This window comes from Arachis stenosperma, chromosome 9, assembly GCF_014773155.1.
Source record: "Arachis stenosperma cultivar V10309 chromosome 9, arast.V10309.gnm1.PFL2, whole genome shotgun sequence".
Classification (NCBI taxonomy): domain Eukaryota; kingdom Viridiplantae; phylum Streptophyta; class Magnoliopsida; order Fabales; family Fabaceae; genus Arachis; species Arachis stenosperma.
In genome coordinates, this window is record NC_080385.1 from 119455648 (window position 1) to 119469652 (window position 14005).

Sequence of the window (14005 nt, forward strand, 5' to 3'; positions counted from 1 at the left end):
TCCTGAATGGTTGCAACGCCAAACATTTTATGATGGAGTCTCTCAAGCCTTAAGAACTCTAATTGATTCCTCAGCTAGAGGATCCTTGCACCAAAAGACACCTGAGAAGGCTTTAGGATTAATAGAGACAGTGGCTAATAACCACTACATGTATGGTAGTGAGAGGATAGTGAAGAAAAGGGACATGGAGTTAGACATTTTGAATGCTTTACTGGCTCAGAACAAATCCATGTCTCAACAACTTCATTCACTTACTGAGCAAATGGGTAGCATGCAAGTCTCAGCCATGAGGGCACAAGCCACTATATGTAACTTGTATGGAGGAAGCCATCAAGATGAAGAATGTGAACTAATAAAAAATGACCATGCTTCTTAGGAGCAAGTAAATTACATGCACAACTTCTCAAGGAATCCACAAAATGATCCCATTTTAAAGACATATAATCCAAGTTGGAGAAACCATCTAAATTTTGGATGGAAAAATCAAGGATAGAAGAGCTTCTATACTCCATACCAACAAGGAGCATCTTCACACAACCATAAAGCCACCAAAAGACCTCTGTTGAACTTGCCTGGGAAAATTTGGCTAAGTCAACAACCGAATTTGTTAAACAAACCAAGGAGTTTATGATGGAGACAAGGACTAATTTCAAGAATCAGGAGGCCTCAATAAGAAATTTGGAAGTGTATGTGGGGCAAATAGCAAAACAAATGGCAGAAAGGCTCCCAAATTCTCTTCCAAGTGACACAATTACAAATCCTAAAGAGGAGTGCGAGGCCATTAATCTAAGGAATGGAAAAGTAATTAGCAAGGAAACTACAATAAACAAAAGAGATGGAAAGCCATCAAAGAAGGAGAATGAGCACCAAGAAGAAGAAGTTCACACTCCTCCACCTCAAGCCGCAAGAGAAGTCACCAGGGAGAGTACATATGTGATGAGCGGATAATTTATACGCTTTTTGGCATTATTTTTAGGTAGTTTTTAGTAGGATTTAGCTACTTTTTGGGATGTTTTTATTAGTTTTTATGCAAAATTCATATTTCTAGACTTTACTATGAGTTTGTGTGTTTTTCTGTGATTTCAGGTATTTTCTGGCTGAAATTGAGGGACCTGAGCAAAAATCGGATTCAGAGGCTGACAAAAGACTGCTAATGCTGTTGGATTCTGACCTACCTGCACTCAAAGTGGATTTTCTAGAGCTACAGAACTCCAAATGGTTCGCTCTCAATTGCTTTGGAAAGTAGACATCTAGAGCTTTTCATCAAAAAATAATAGTCCATACTTTGCTCGCATTTTGACGACGCAAACTGGCATTCAAATGCTCCTTCTCTGCCCTATTCTGAAGTCAAAACGCCAGAACTGGCATAAATATTGGAGTTAAACGCCCAAACTGGCACCAAAGCTGATGTTTAACTCCAAGAGAAGCATCTACACGTGTGAAGCTCAATGCTCAGCCCAAGCACACACAAAGTGAGCCCGGAAGTGGATTTCTGCATCATTTACCTATTTCTGTAAACCCTAGTAGCTAGTTTCATTATAAATAGGATCTTTTACTATTGTATTTTCATCTTCGGATTATAGAAACATTCTGGATATCATATTTTCTTACCTGGGGAGGCTGGCCATTCGGCCATGCCTAGACCTCTAGACCACTTATGTATTTTCAACGGTGGAGTTTCTACACACCATAGATTAAGGTGTGGAGCTCTGCTGTTCCTCGAGTATTAATGCAATTACTACTATTTTCTATTCAATTCAGCTTATTCTTATTCTAAGATATTCACTCGCACTTCAACCTGATGAATGTGATGATCCGTGACACTGGTGCACGAAATTGTGATCACTACTTTTACACAAACAATCCCCGGTAATGGCTCCAAAAACTTGGTGCTCAATACCATGGCATAAACACAACTTCGCACAACTAACCAGCAAGTGCACTGGGTCGTCCAAGTAATAAACCTTACGCGAGTAAGGGTCGATCCCACGGAGATTGGTGGTATGAAGCAAGCTATGGTCACCTTGTAAATCTCAGTCAGGCAGACTCAAATGGGTATAGTGATAAACGACTAAAGCATAAAGATAAAGATAGAGATACTTATGTAATTCATTGGTGAGAGCTTCAGATAAGCGTATGAAGATGCCTTCCCTTCCGTCTCTCTGCTTTCCTACTGTCTTCATCCAATCCTTCTTACTCCTTTCCATGGCAAGCTCATGTAGGGTTTCACCGTTGTCAGTGGCTACCTCCCATCCTCTCAGTGAAAATGTTCCCATGCTCTGTCACAGCATATGGCTAATCAGCTGTCGGTTCTCGGTCAGGCCGGAATAAAATCCATCGATCCTTTTGCGTCTGTCACTAACGCCCCGCCTGCTAGGGGTTTGAAGCACGTCACAGTCATTCAATCATTGAATCCTACTCAGAATACCACAGACAAGGTTAGACCTTCCGGATTCTCTTGAATGCCGCCATCAGTTCTTGCCTATACCACGAAGACTCTGATCTCACGGAATGGCTGGCTCGTTTGTCAGGCAAGCACTCGGTTGTCAGGCGATCAACCATGCATCGTGTATCAGGAATCCAAGAGATATTCACTAGAGCTTTGATTGCTTGTAGAACAAGAGTGGTTGTCAGTCACTTTGTTCATGAGTGAGAATGATGATGAGTGTCACGGATCATCACCTTCATCAAGTTGAAGAACAAGTGATATCTTGGACAAAGAACAAGCGGAATTGAATAGAAGAACAATAGTAATTGCATTAATACTCGAGGTACAGCAGAGCTCCACACCTTAATCTATGGTGTGTAGAAACTCCACCGTTGAAAATACATAAGAACAAGAGTGATCATTGGCTTCGGCCCCAAAGAGGGAACCAAAAGAACCAAGATCTGATCTAAGAACTAGATGTCCGAAGATTAAAATACAATAGTAAAAGGTCCTACTTATAGAAAACTAGTAGCCTAGGGTGTACAGAGATGAGTAAATGACATAAAAATCCACTTCCGGGCCCACTTGGTGTGTGCTTGGGCTGAGCAATGAAGCATTTTTGTGTAGAGACTCTTCTTGGAGTTAAACGCCAGCTTTTATGCCAGTTTGGGCGTTTAACTCCCATTTTGGTGCCAGTTCCGGCGTTTAACGCTGGAATTTCTTGAGGTGACTTTGAACGCCGATTTGGGCCATCAAATCTTGGGCAAAGTATGGACTATCATATATTGCTGGAAATCCCAGGATGTCTACTTTCCAACGCCGTTGAGAGCGCGCCAATTGGGCTTCTGTAGCTCCAGAAAATCCACTTCGAGTGCAAGGAGGTCAGAATCCAACAGCATCTGCAGTCCTTTTCAGTCTCTGAATCAGATTTTTGCTCAGATCCCTCAATTTCAGCCAGAAAATACCTGAAATCACAGAAAAACACACAAACTCATAGTAAAGTCCAGAAAAGTGAATTTTAACTAAAAACTAATAAAAATATACTAAAAACTAACTAGATCATACTAAAAACATACTAAAAACAATGCCAAAAAGGGTACAAATTATCCGCTCATCACAACACCAAACTTAAATTGTTGCTTGTCCCCAAGCAACTGAAGATCAAATAAGATAAAAAAAAGAGAATATGCAATGAACTCCAAAAATATCTATGAAGATCAGTATTAATTAGATGAGCGGGGCTTTTAGCTTTTTGCCTCTGAATAGTTTTGGCATCTCACTCTATCCTTTGGAACTCAGAATGATTGGCTTCTTTAGGAACTCAGAATCCATATAGTGTTATTGATTTTCCTAGTTAAGTATGATGATTCTTGAACACAGCTACTTATTGAGTCTTGGCCGTGGCCCAAAGCACTCTGTCTTCCAGTATTACCACCGGATACATACATGCCACAGACACATAATTGGGTGAACCTTTTCAGATTGTGACTCAGCTTTGCTAAAGTCCCCAATTAGAGGTGTCCAGGGTTCTTAAGCACACTCTTATTGCCTTGGATCACAACTTTATTTCTTTCTTTTTCTTCTTTTTCTTTCTCTTTTTTTTTCAGTTTTTTTTTTCTTCTTTTTTTTTCGCTTGCTTTCTTTTTTTTTGTATTCACTGCTTTTTCTTGCTTCAAGAATCATTTTTATGATTTTTCAGATCCTCAGTAACATGTCTCCTTTTTCATCATTCTTTCAAGAGCCAACATTCATGAACCACAAATTCAAAAGACATATGCACTGTTCAAGCATACATTCATAGAACAAAAGTGTTGCCACCACATTAATATAATTAAACTGTTATAAAATTCAAATTTCATGCAATTCTTTTCTTCTTCAATTAAGAACATTTGGTTAAGAAAGGTGATGGATTCATAGGACATTCATAACTTTAAGGCATAGACACTAAGACACTAATGATCATAAGACACAAACATAGATAAACATAAGCACTAAATTTCGAAAAACAGAAATTTAAAGAACAAGGAGATTAAAGAACGGGTCCACCTTAGTGATGGCGGCTCTTTCTTCCTCTTGAAGATCCTATGGAGTGCTTGAGCTCCTCAATGTCTCTTCCTTGTCTTTGTTGCTCCTCTCTCATGATCCTTTGATCTTCTCTAATTTCATGGAGGAGAATGGAGTGTTCTTGATGCTCCACCCTTAGTTGTCCCATGTTGAAACTCAATTCTCCTAGGGAGGTGTTAACTTGCTCCCAATCGTTTTGTGGAGGAAAGTGCATCCCTTGAGGTATCTCAGGGATCTCATGATGAAAGGGGTCTCTTGTTTGCTCCATCCTTTTCTTGGTGATGGGCTTGTCCTCATCAATGGGGATATCTCCTTCTATGTCAACTCCAACTGAATAACAGAGGTGACAAATGAGATGAGGAAAGGCTAGCCTTGCCAAGGTGGAAGACTTATCCGCCACTTTGTAGAGTTCTTGGGCTATGACCTCATGAACTTCTACTTCTTCTCCAATCATGATGCTATGAATCATGATGGCCCGGTCTATAGTAACTTCGGACCGGTTGCTAGTGGGAATGATTGAGCGTTGGATAAACTCCAACCATCCTCTAGCCATGGGCTTGAGGTCATGCCTTCTCAATTGAACCGGCTTGCCTCTTGAATCTCTCTTCCATTGTGCGCCCTCTTCACATATGACTGTGAGGACTTGGTCCAACCTTTGATCAAAGTTGACCCTTCTAGTGTAAGGATGTTCATCTCCTTGCATCATGGGCAAGTTGAATGCTAACCTTACATTTTCCGGACTAAAATCCAAGTATTTCCCCCGAACCATTGTAAGATAATTCTTTGGATCCGGGTTCACACTTTGATCATGGTTCTTGGTGATCCATGCATTGGCATAGAACTCTTGAACCATCAAGATTCCGACTTGTTGAATGGGGTTGGTAAGCACTTCCCAACCTCTTCTTCGGATCTCATGGCGGATCTCCGGATATTCACCCTTTTTGAGTGAAAAGGGGACCTCGGGGATCACCTTCTTCAAGGCCACAACTTCATAGAAGTGGTCTTGATGCACCCTTGAGATGAATCTATCCATCTCCCATGACTCGGAGGTGGAAGCTTTTGCCTTCCCTTTCCTCTTTCTAGAGGTTTCTCCGGCCTTGGATGCCATAAATGGTTATGGAAAAACGAAAAAGCAACGCTTTTACCACACCAAACTTAAAGGTTTGCTCGTCCTCGAGCAAAAGAAGAAAGAAGAGAGTAGAAGAAGAAGAAATGATGAAGAAGGGGGTGGCTTATGTATTCGGCCAAGGAGGGGGGGAAGTGATGTTTAGGTTGTGTGAAAATGAAGGAGTGAAGAAGGGTATTTATAGGAGAGAGGGGAGATGGGGTTCGGCCATTATGGGTGGGTTTGGGAGGGAAAGTGGTTTGAATTTGAAGGGTGAGGTTGGTGGGGTTTTATGAAGGATGGATGTGAGTGGTGAAGAGAAGGATGGGATTTGATAGGTGAAGGGGTTTTGGGGAAGAGGTAATGAGGTGATTGGTGAATGGGGGAAGAAGAGAGAGAGTGGTGGTGGGGTAGGTGGGGATCCTGTGGGGTCCACAGATCCTGTGGTGTCAAGGAAAAGTCATCCCTGCACCAAATGTTGCTCAAAATCACGTTTTGAGCCATTTCTGGCGTTAAACGCCGGGCTGGTGCCCATTCCTGGCATTTAACGCCAGGTTCTTGCCCTTTTCTGGCGTTTAACGCCAGTCTGGTGCCCCTTTCTGGCGTTAAACGCCCAGAATGGTGCCAGACTGGGCGTTAAACGCCCAACTGCTAACCTCACTGGCGTTTAAACGCCAGTGAATTCTTCCTCCAGGGTGTGCTATTTTTCTTCCTGTTTTTCATTCTGTTTTTGCTTTTTCAATGGATTTTGTGACTTCTTATGATCATCACCTACAAAAAACATAAAATAACAAAAGAAAATATATAAAATATAATCATTGGGTTGCCTCCCAACAAGCGCTTCTTTAATGTCAGTAGCTTGACAGAGGGCTCTCACGGAGCCTCACAGATACTCAGAGCAATGTTGGAACCTCCCAACACCAAACTTAGAGTTTGAATGTGGGGGTTCAACACCAAACTTAGAGTTTGGTTGTGGCCTCCCAACACCAAACTTAGAGTTTGACTGTGGGGGCTCTGTTTGTCTCTGATTTGAGAGAAGCTCTTCATGCTTCTTCTCCATGGTGACAGAGGGATATCCTTGAGCTTTAAACACCAAGGATTTTTCATTCACTTTAATGATCAGTTCACCTCCATCAACATCAATCACAGCCTTTGCTGTGGCTAGGAAGGGTCTACCAAGGATGATGGATTCATCCATGCAACTCCCAGTCTCTAGGACTATGAAATCAGTAGGGATGTAATGGTCTTCAACTTTTACCAAAACATTCTCTACAAGTCCATGAGCTTGTTTTCTTGAGTTGTCTGCCATCTCTAGTGAGATTCTTGCAGCTTGTACCTCAAAGATCCCTAGCTTCTCCATTACAGAGAGAGGCATGAGGTTCACACTTGACCCTAAGTCACACAGGGCCTTCTTGAAGGTCATGGTGCCTATGGTACAAGGTATGGAAAACTTCCCAGGATCTTGTCTCTTTTGAGGTAATTTCTGCCTAGACAAGTCATCCAGTTCTTTGGTGAGCAAAGGGGGTTCATCCTCCCAAGTCTCATTTCCAAATAACTTGTCATTTAGCTTCATGATTGCTCCAAGGTATTTAGCAACTTGCTCTTCAGTGACATACTCATCCTCTTCAGAGGAAGAATACTCATCAGAGCTCATGAAAGGCAGAAGTAAGTCCAATGGAATCTCTATGGTCTCATTTTGAGCCTCAGATTCCCATGGTTCCTCATTGGGGAACGCATTGGAGGTCAGTGCACGCCCATTGAGGCCTTCCTCAGTGGCGTCCACTTCCTCTCTTCCCTCTCTAGATTCGGCCATGGTTATGGCTTTGCACTCTCCTTTTGGATTTTCTTCTGTATTGCTTGGAAGAGTACTTGGAGGGAGTTCAGTAATTTTCTTGCTCAGCTGTCCCACTTGTGCTTCCAAATTCCTAATGGAAGACCTTGTTTCAGTCATGAAACTTTGAGTGGTTTTGATTAGATCAGAGACCATGGTTGCTAAGTCATAGGGGTTCTGTTTAGCATTCTCTGTCTGTTGCTGAGAAGATGATGGAAAAGGCTTGCCATTGCTAAACCTGTTTCTTCCACCATTATTGTTGTTGAAACCTTGTTGAGGTCTCTCTTGATTCTTCCATGAGAAATTTGGGTGATTTCTCCAAGAAGAATTATAGGTGTTTCCATAGGGTTCTCCTAGGTAATTCACCTCTTCCATTAAAGGGTTCTCAGGATCATAAGCTTCTTCCTCAGATGAAGCATCCTTAGTACTGCTTGGTGCATTTTGCATTCCAGACAGACTTTGAGAAATCAAATTGACTTGTTGAGTCAATATTTTATTCTGAGCCAATATGGCATTCAGAGTATCAATCTCAAGAACTCCTTTCTTCTGATTTGTCCCATTGTTCACAGGATTTCTTTCAGAAGTGTACATGAATTGGTTATTTGCAACCATCTCAATTAGTTCCTGAGCCTCAGTAGGCGTCTTCTTCAGATGAAGAGATCCTCCAGCAGAGCTATTGGTGCACGAAATTGCAATAACACTTTTGCAATCCCGCACAACTAACCAGCAAGTGCACTGGGTCGTCCAAGTAATACCTTGCGTGAGCAAGGGTCGATCCCACGGAGATTGTCGGCTTGAAGCAAGCTATGGTTATCTTGTAAATCTTAGTTAGGAGATTAGAAAGTATCAGGATTGATTGTAAGAAGCAAAAGAACATGTAATAGTTACTTGTACTGCAGTAATGGAGAATGGGTTGAGGTTTGGAGATGCTCCATCTTCCGAATCTCTGCTTTCCTACTGTCTTCTTCATCAAACACGCATGTCTCCTTCCATGGCAAGCTCGTGTAGGGTCTCACTGTTGTCAGCAGCTACCTCCCATCCGCGCAGTGAAAGCTAATGCAGAGCACTCTGTCACAGTGCCGCCAATCACCGGTTTGGTTCCCTCCTCTACCGGAATAGAATCACTCTTTTGCGTCTGTCACTAACGCCCAGTAGATTACAGGTTTGAAGCATGTCACAGTCATTCAATCATTGAATCCTACTCAGAATACCACAGACAAGGTTTAGACCTTCCGGATTCTCTTGAATGCTGCCATCAGGTCCTGCCTATACCACGAAGACTCAGAAGAATCCAAGAGATAACTACTCAATCTAAGATAGAACAGAGGTGCTTGTCAGGCACGTGTTCATGGTTGAGAATGATGATGATTGTCACGGATCATCACATTCATCCGGATTAAGAACAAGTGTTATCTTAGAATGGAAGCAAGCATGATTGAATAAGAAACAGTAGTAATTGCATTAATCCATCAAGACACAGCAGAGCTCCTCACCCCCAACCATGGGGTTTAGAGACTCATACTGTGGAAGAAACGTGTACAATGTCTTAGAGTAGCATTCGGTACTGATTACAATGTAAAAAGGTCCTATATGTAGTAAACTAGTCTCCTAAGGTTTACAGAAATGAGTAAATGACAGAAAAATCCTCTTCCTGGCCCACTTGGTATGTGCTTGGGCTGAGCAATCAAGGAAATTCGTGTAGAGACCTTTTCTGGAGTTAAACGCCAGCTTTGGTGCCAGTTTGGGCGTTTAACTCCAACTTTTAATCCAGTTCCGGCGTTTAACGCTGGAATTTCTGAGGCCGGATTGCTACGCGGGTTTGGGCCATCAAATCTTGGACAAAGTATGGACTATTATATATTGCTGGAAAGCCCTGGATGTCTACTTTCCAATGCCGTTGAGAGCGCGCCAATTGGGCTTCTGTAGCTCCAGAAAATCCACTTCGAGTGCAGGGAGGTCAGAATCCAACAGCATCTGCAGTCCTTTTCAGTCTCTGGATCAGATTTTTGCTCAGAACCTCCAATTTCAGTCAGAAAATACCTGAAATCACAGAAAAACACACAAACTCATAGTAAAGTCCAGAAAAGTGAATTTTAATTAAAAATTAATAAAAATATACTAAAAACTAACTAAAGATACTAAAAACATACTAAAAACAATGCCAAAAAGTATACAAATTATCCGCTCATCACAACACCAAACTTAAATTGTGCTTGTCCCCAAGCAACTGAAAATCAAAATAGGATAAAAAGAAGAGAATATACTATAGACTCCAAAATATCAAAGAAACATAGCTCCAATTAGATGAGCGGGACTAGTAGCTTTTTGTCTCCGAACAGTTTTGGCACCTCACTCTATCCTTTGAAGTTCAGAATGATTAGCATCTATAAGAACTCAGAACTCAGATAATGTTATTGATTCTCCTAGTTAAGTATATTGATTCTTGAACATAGCCAGTGTATGAGTCTTGGCTGTGGCCCAAAGCACTCTGTCTTCCAGTATTACCACCGGATACATACATGCCACAGACACATAATTAGGTGAACCTTTTTGGGTTGTGACTCAGCTTTGCTAAAGTCCCCAATTAGAGGTGTCCAGGGTTCTTAAGCACACTCTTATTGCCTTGGATCACCACTTTATTCCTTTTCTTTTTTGTTTCTCTCTTTTTTTTTTTTTTTTTTTTTCGAAATTTTTTTTTTTTTTTCACTGCTTTTTCTTGCTTCAAGAATCAAATTGATGATTTTTCAGATCCTCAATAACAGTTCTCTTTCTCCTCATTCTTTCAAGAGCCAACAAATTTAACATTCTTAAAACAACAAATTCAAAAGACATATGCACTGTTCAAGCATTCATTCAGAAAACAAAAAGTATTGTCACCACATCAAACTAATTCAACTAGCTTCAGAGATAAATTTTGAAATCCTGTACTTCTTGTTCTTTTGTGATTAAAGCATTTTTCTTTTAAGAGAGGTGATGGATTCATAGGACATTCATAACTTTAAGGCATAAACTCAAATTTTATTAATTATTAACTAAGATCAAGACTCAAATATAGATATAAAAAATAAAAAAATAGGAATGGAAAACAAAACAAGAAAAACGAAAAAAATAGGCTCCTAATGATAGAGGTGTTCACAGAGTTAGGACTCAACAACCTTGATTTTGAGAAGTGGATGCTCCCTCAACTTGAGAGGAGAGCTTTTGGCGTTTCATCTCTTGAATCTCACGCCCCTGCTTCTCTTGTTCCTTCAGCAATTTGCAGAGCATGCAGTTCTGATTCTGCTGTTCTTCCTTCAGTTGCTCCATAGTCTCTTGCAGCTTATTAATAGATGCTTCTAGGCTGGACCAGTAGTCAATTCTTGGGAATTCAGGGAGGAATTCCTGCGCCCTCCTCTTGATGGAGTTGTCTTGCACTTGTCCTTCCATTGACTTCTTGGTGATTGGGTGTTCAATGGGTATGAACTCATCTACCCCCATCTTCACCCCAGCCTCTTTACAGAGCTTGGAAATCAAGCTTGGGTAAGCTAGTTTGGCTTCAGTGGAGTTTTTATTTGCTATTGTGTAGATCTCACAAGCAATCACATGATGAACCTCCACTTCTTTTCCAAGCATGATGCAATGAATCATCACTGCTCTTTTGATGGTGACCTCAGAACGGTTGCTAGTGGGCAATATGGAACGCCCAATAAAATCTAGCCAACCTCTTGCAATTGGCTTGAGGTCTCCCCTCTTGAGTTGGTTTGGGACACCCTTTGAATTGGTTATCCACTTAGTCCCAGGGAGGCATATGTCCTCTAGGATTTGATCCAACCCTTTATCTACTCTCACCATCCTCCTTTTGAAGGAGTCAGGATCATCTTGTAGTTGAGGTAGTTTGAAGATTTCTCTTATTTGGTCCAGATGGAAGTACATAACTTTCCCTCTGACCATGGTTTTGTGGGTATGGTAAGCGGTTCCAGTCATTCTTTGCTTATCTGTCAGCCACAGATTTGAGTAGAATTCCTGAACCATGTTCCTTCCAACCTTTGTCTCAGGATTGGTCAGAACTTCCCAACCCCTGTTTCGAATTTGCTCTTGGATCTCCGGATATTCATCTTCTTTCAGATCAAATTTAACTTCCGGGATCACTGATCTCAGACCCATTATTTTGTGATAATGGTCTTCATGTTCTTTGGTTAAGAACTTCTCTTCATTCCAAATATTCTTTGGATTAGTCTCTTTCTTTCCTCTTGAGTTGGTTTGTTTTCCCTTAGGAGCCATGATCTTGGCTTAGTGATCACGGAAAAACACACCAAACTTAGAGGTTTTGCTTGTCCTCAAGCAAAAAGAAAAGAAAGAAGAGAAGAGAGAGAGAGAGAAAATTCGAATGGTGTGAGGAAGGAGGGGTGAGGGACGTTCCTTTATAGAGTGGGGGAAGAGATTTTCGAAAAAAAAAAGAGATTTGAAAGGAAATTTGAAAAGATTTTGAAAAAGTTTGAGAAAAGGGTGAGTTTTTGAAGAAAATTTGAGATTATTTTGAAATAGATTTGAAGAATGGTTTTGATTTGTGAAGATTTGAAAGTGAATGATGAAAGGTTGAAGTGCATTTATGTAGAAAAGATTGGGTAAGAAAAGGAAAGTTTAAAAAAATTGAGTTGAAAACGAAAAATTGGTCCTCCCACCAAGCTGGCGTTAAACGCCCAGAATGGCACCCATTCTGGCGTTTAACGCCCAATTGTTACCCTCTTTGGGCGTTTAACGCCCAGCCAGGTACCCTGGCTGGCGTTAAACGCCAGAAAACCTTCCTCACTGGGCGTTTTTCTGAACGCCCAGTGATGCTGCACACCTGGCGTTAAACGCCCAGAATGGTGCCCATTCTGGCGTTTAACGCCCAGAAAGGTACCATTCCTGGCGTTAAACGCCCAGAATGGTGCCCATTCTGGCGTTTAACGCCCAAAATGCCCCTTACTGGCGTTTTTTCGCCAGTAAGCTCATTTTCTCTGCTTTTTGAGCTGAATCCTTCTGTAACTCTGTGAATTCCTTCATTTTTGATACTTGCCTCTGTAAGAACAATTCATACACCTTTCTTATGACTGGGTTGCCTCCCAGCAAGCGCTTCTTTACTGTCTTTAGCTGGACTTTCACTGAGAATCACTCAAGTCTCAGTGTTGAGCATTCCTGCTCAAAATTTCCTTCAAGATAGTGCTTGATCCTCTGTCCATTAACAATGAACTTACTGTCAGAATCAATATCCTGAAGCTCAACATATCCATATGGTGACACTTTTGTAATCACATATGGACCCCTCCAACGGGATTTGAGTTTTCCTGGAAACAGTCTGAGCCTAGAGTTGAAGAGCAGAACTTTTTGTCCTGGCTCAAAGACTCTGTTTGACAATCTCTTGTCATGCCATTTCTTTGCCTTTTCCTTATAGATTTTAGCATTTTCAAAGGCATTGAGTCTGAACTCCTCTAGCTCATTTAGCTGGAGCAGTCTTTTCTCACCAGCTAACTGTGCATCCATGTTTAGGAATCTGGTTGCCCAGTAGGCTTTATGTTCCAGTTCCACAGGCAAATGGCAGGCCTTCCCATACACCAATTGGTATGGAGAGGTGCCTATAGGGGTCTTGAATGCTGTTCTGTATGCCCACAGAGCATCATCCAAGCTCCTTGCCCAATCCTTTCTTCGGGACATCACAGTCCGTTCCAGGATTCTTTTTAGCTCTCTGTTAGAGACTTCAGCTTGCCCATTTGTCTGTGGATGATACGGAGTTGCCACTTTATGGCTGATTCCATATCTAACCATAGCAGAGTATAGCTGTTTATTGATGAAATGAGTGCCTCCATCACTGATTAGCACTCTGGGGACGCCAAACCTGCTGAAAATGTTTTTCTGGAGGAATTTCAGCACAGTCTTGGTATCATTAGTGGGTGTAGCAATTGCTTCTACCCACTTGGATACATAGTCCACTGCCACCAGAATGTAAGTGTTTGAGTATGATGGTGGGAATGGCCCCATGAAGTCAATTCCCCATACATCAAACAGCTCTATCTCTAATATCCCTTGTTGAGGCATGGCATATCCGTGAGGCAGGTTACCAGCTCTTTGGCAACTGTCACAGTTACGCACAAACTCTCGGGAATCTTTATAGAGAGTAGGCCAGTAGAAGCCGCACTGGAGAACTTTAGTGGCTGTTCGCTCACTTCCAAAATGTCCTCCATACTGTGATCCATGGCAGTGCCATAGGATCTTTCGTGCTTCCTCTCTGGGTATACACCTGCGGATCACTCCGTCAGCACATCTCTTAAAGAGATATGGCTCATCCCAAAGGTAGTACTTGGCATCTGAAATTAGTTTCTTTCTCTGCACATGACTGTACTCTTTGGGTATGAACCTCACAGCTTTATAGTTTGCAATGTCTGCAAACCATGGAGCTTCCTGGATAGCAAAGAGTTGCTCATCTGGGAAAGTCTCAGAGATTTCAGTAGAAGGGAGGGACGCCCCAGCTACTGGCTCTATCCTGGACAGATGATCAGCCACTTGATTTTCTGTCCCTTTTCTGTCTCTTATTTCTATATCAAACTCTTGCAGAAGCAAT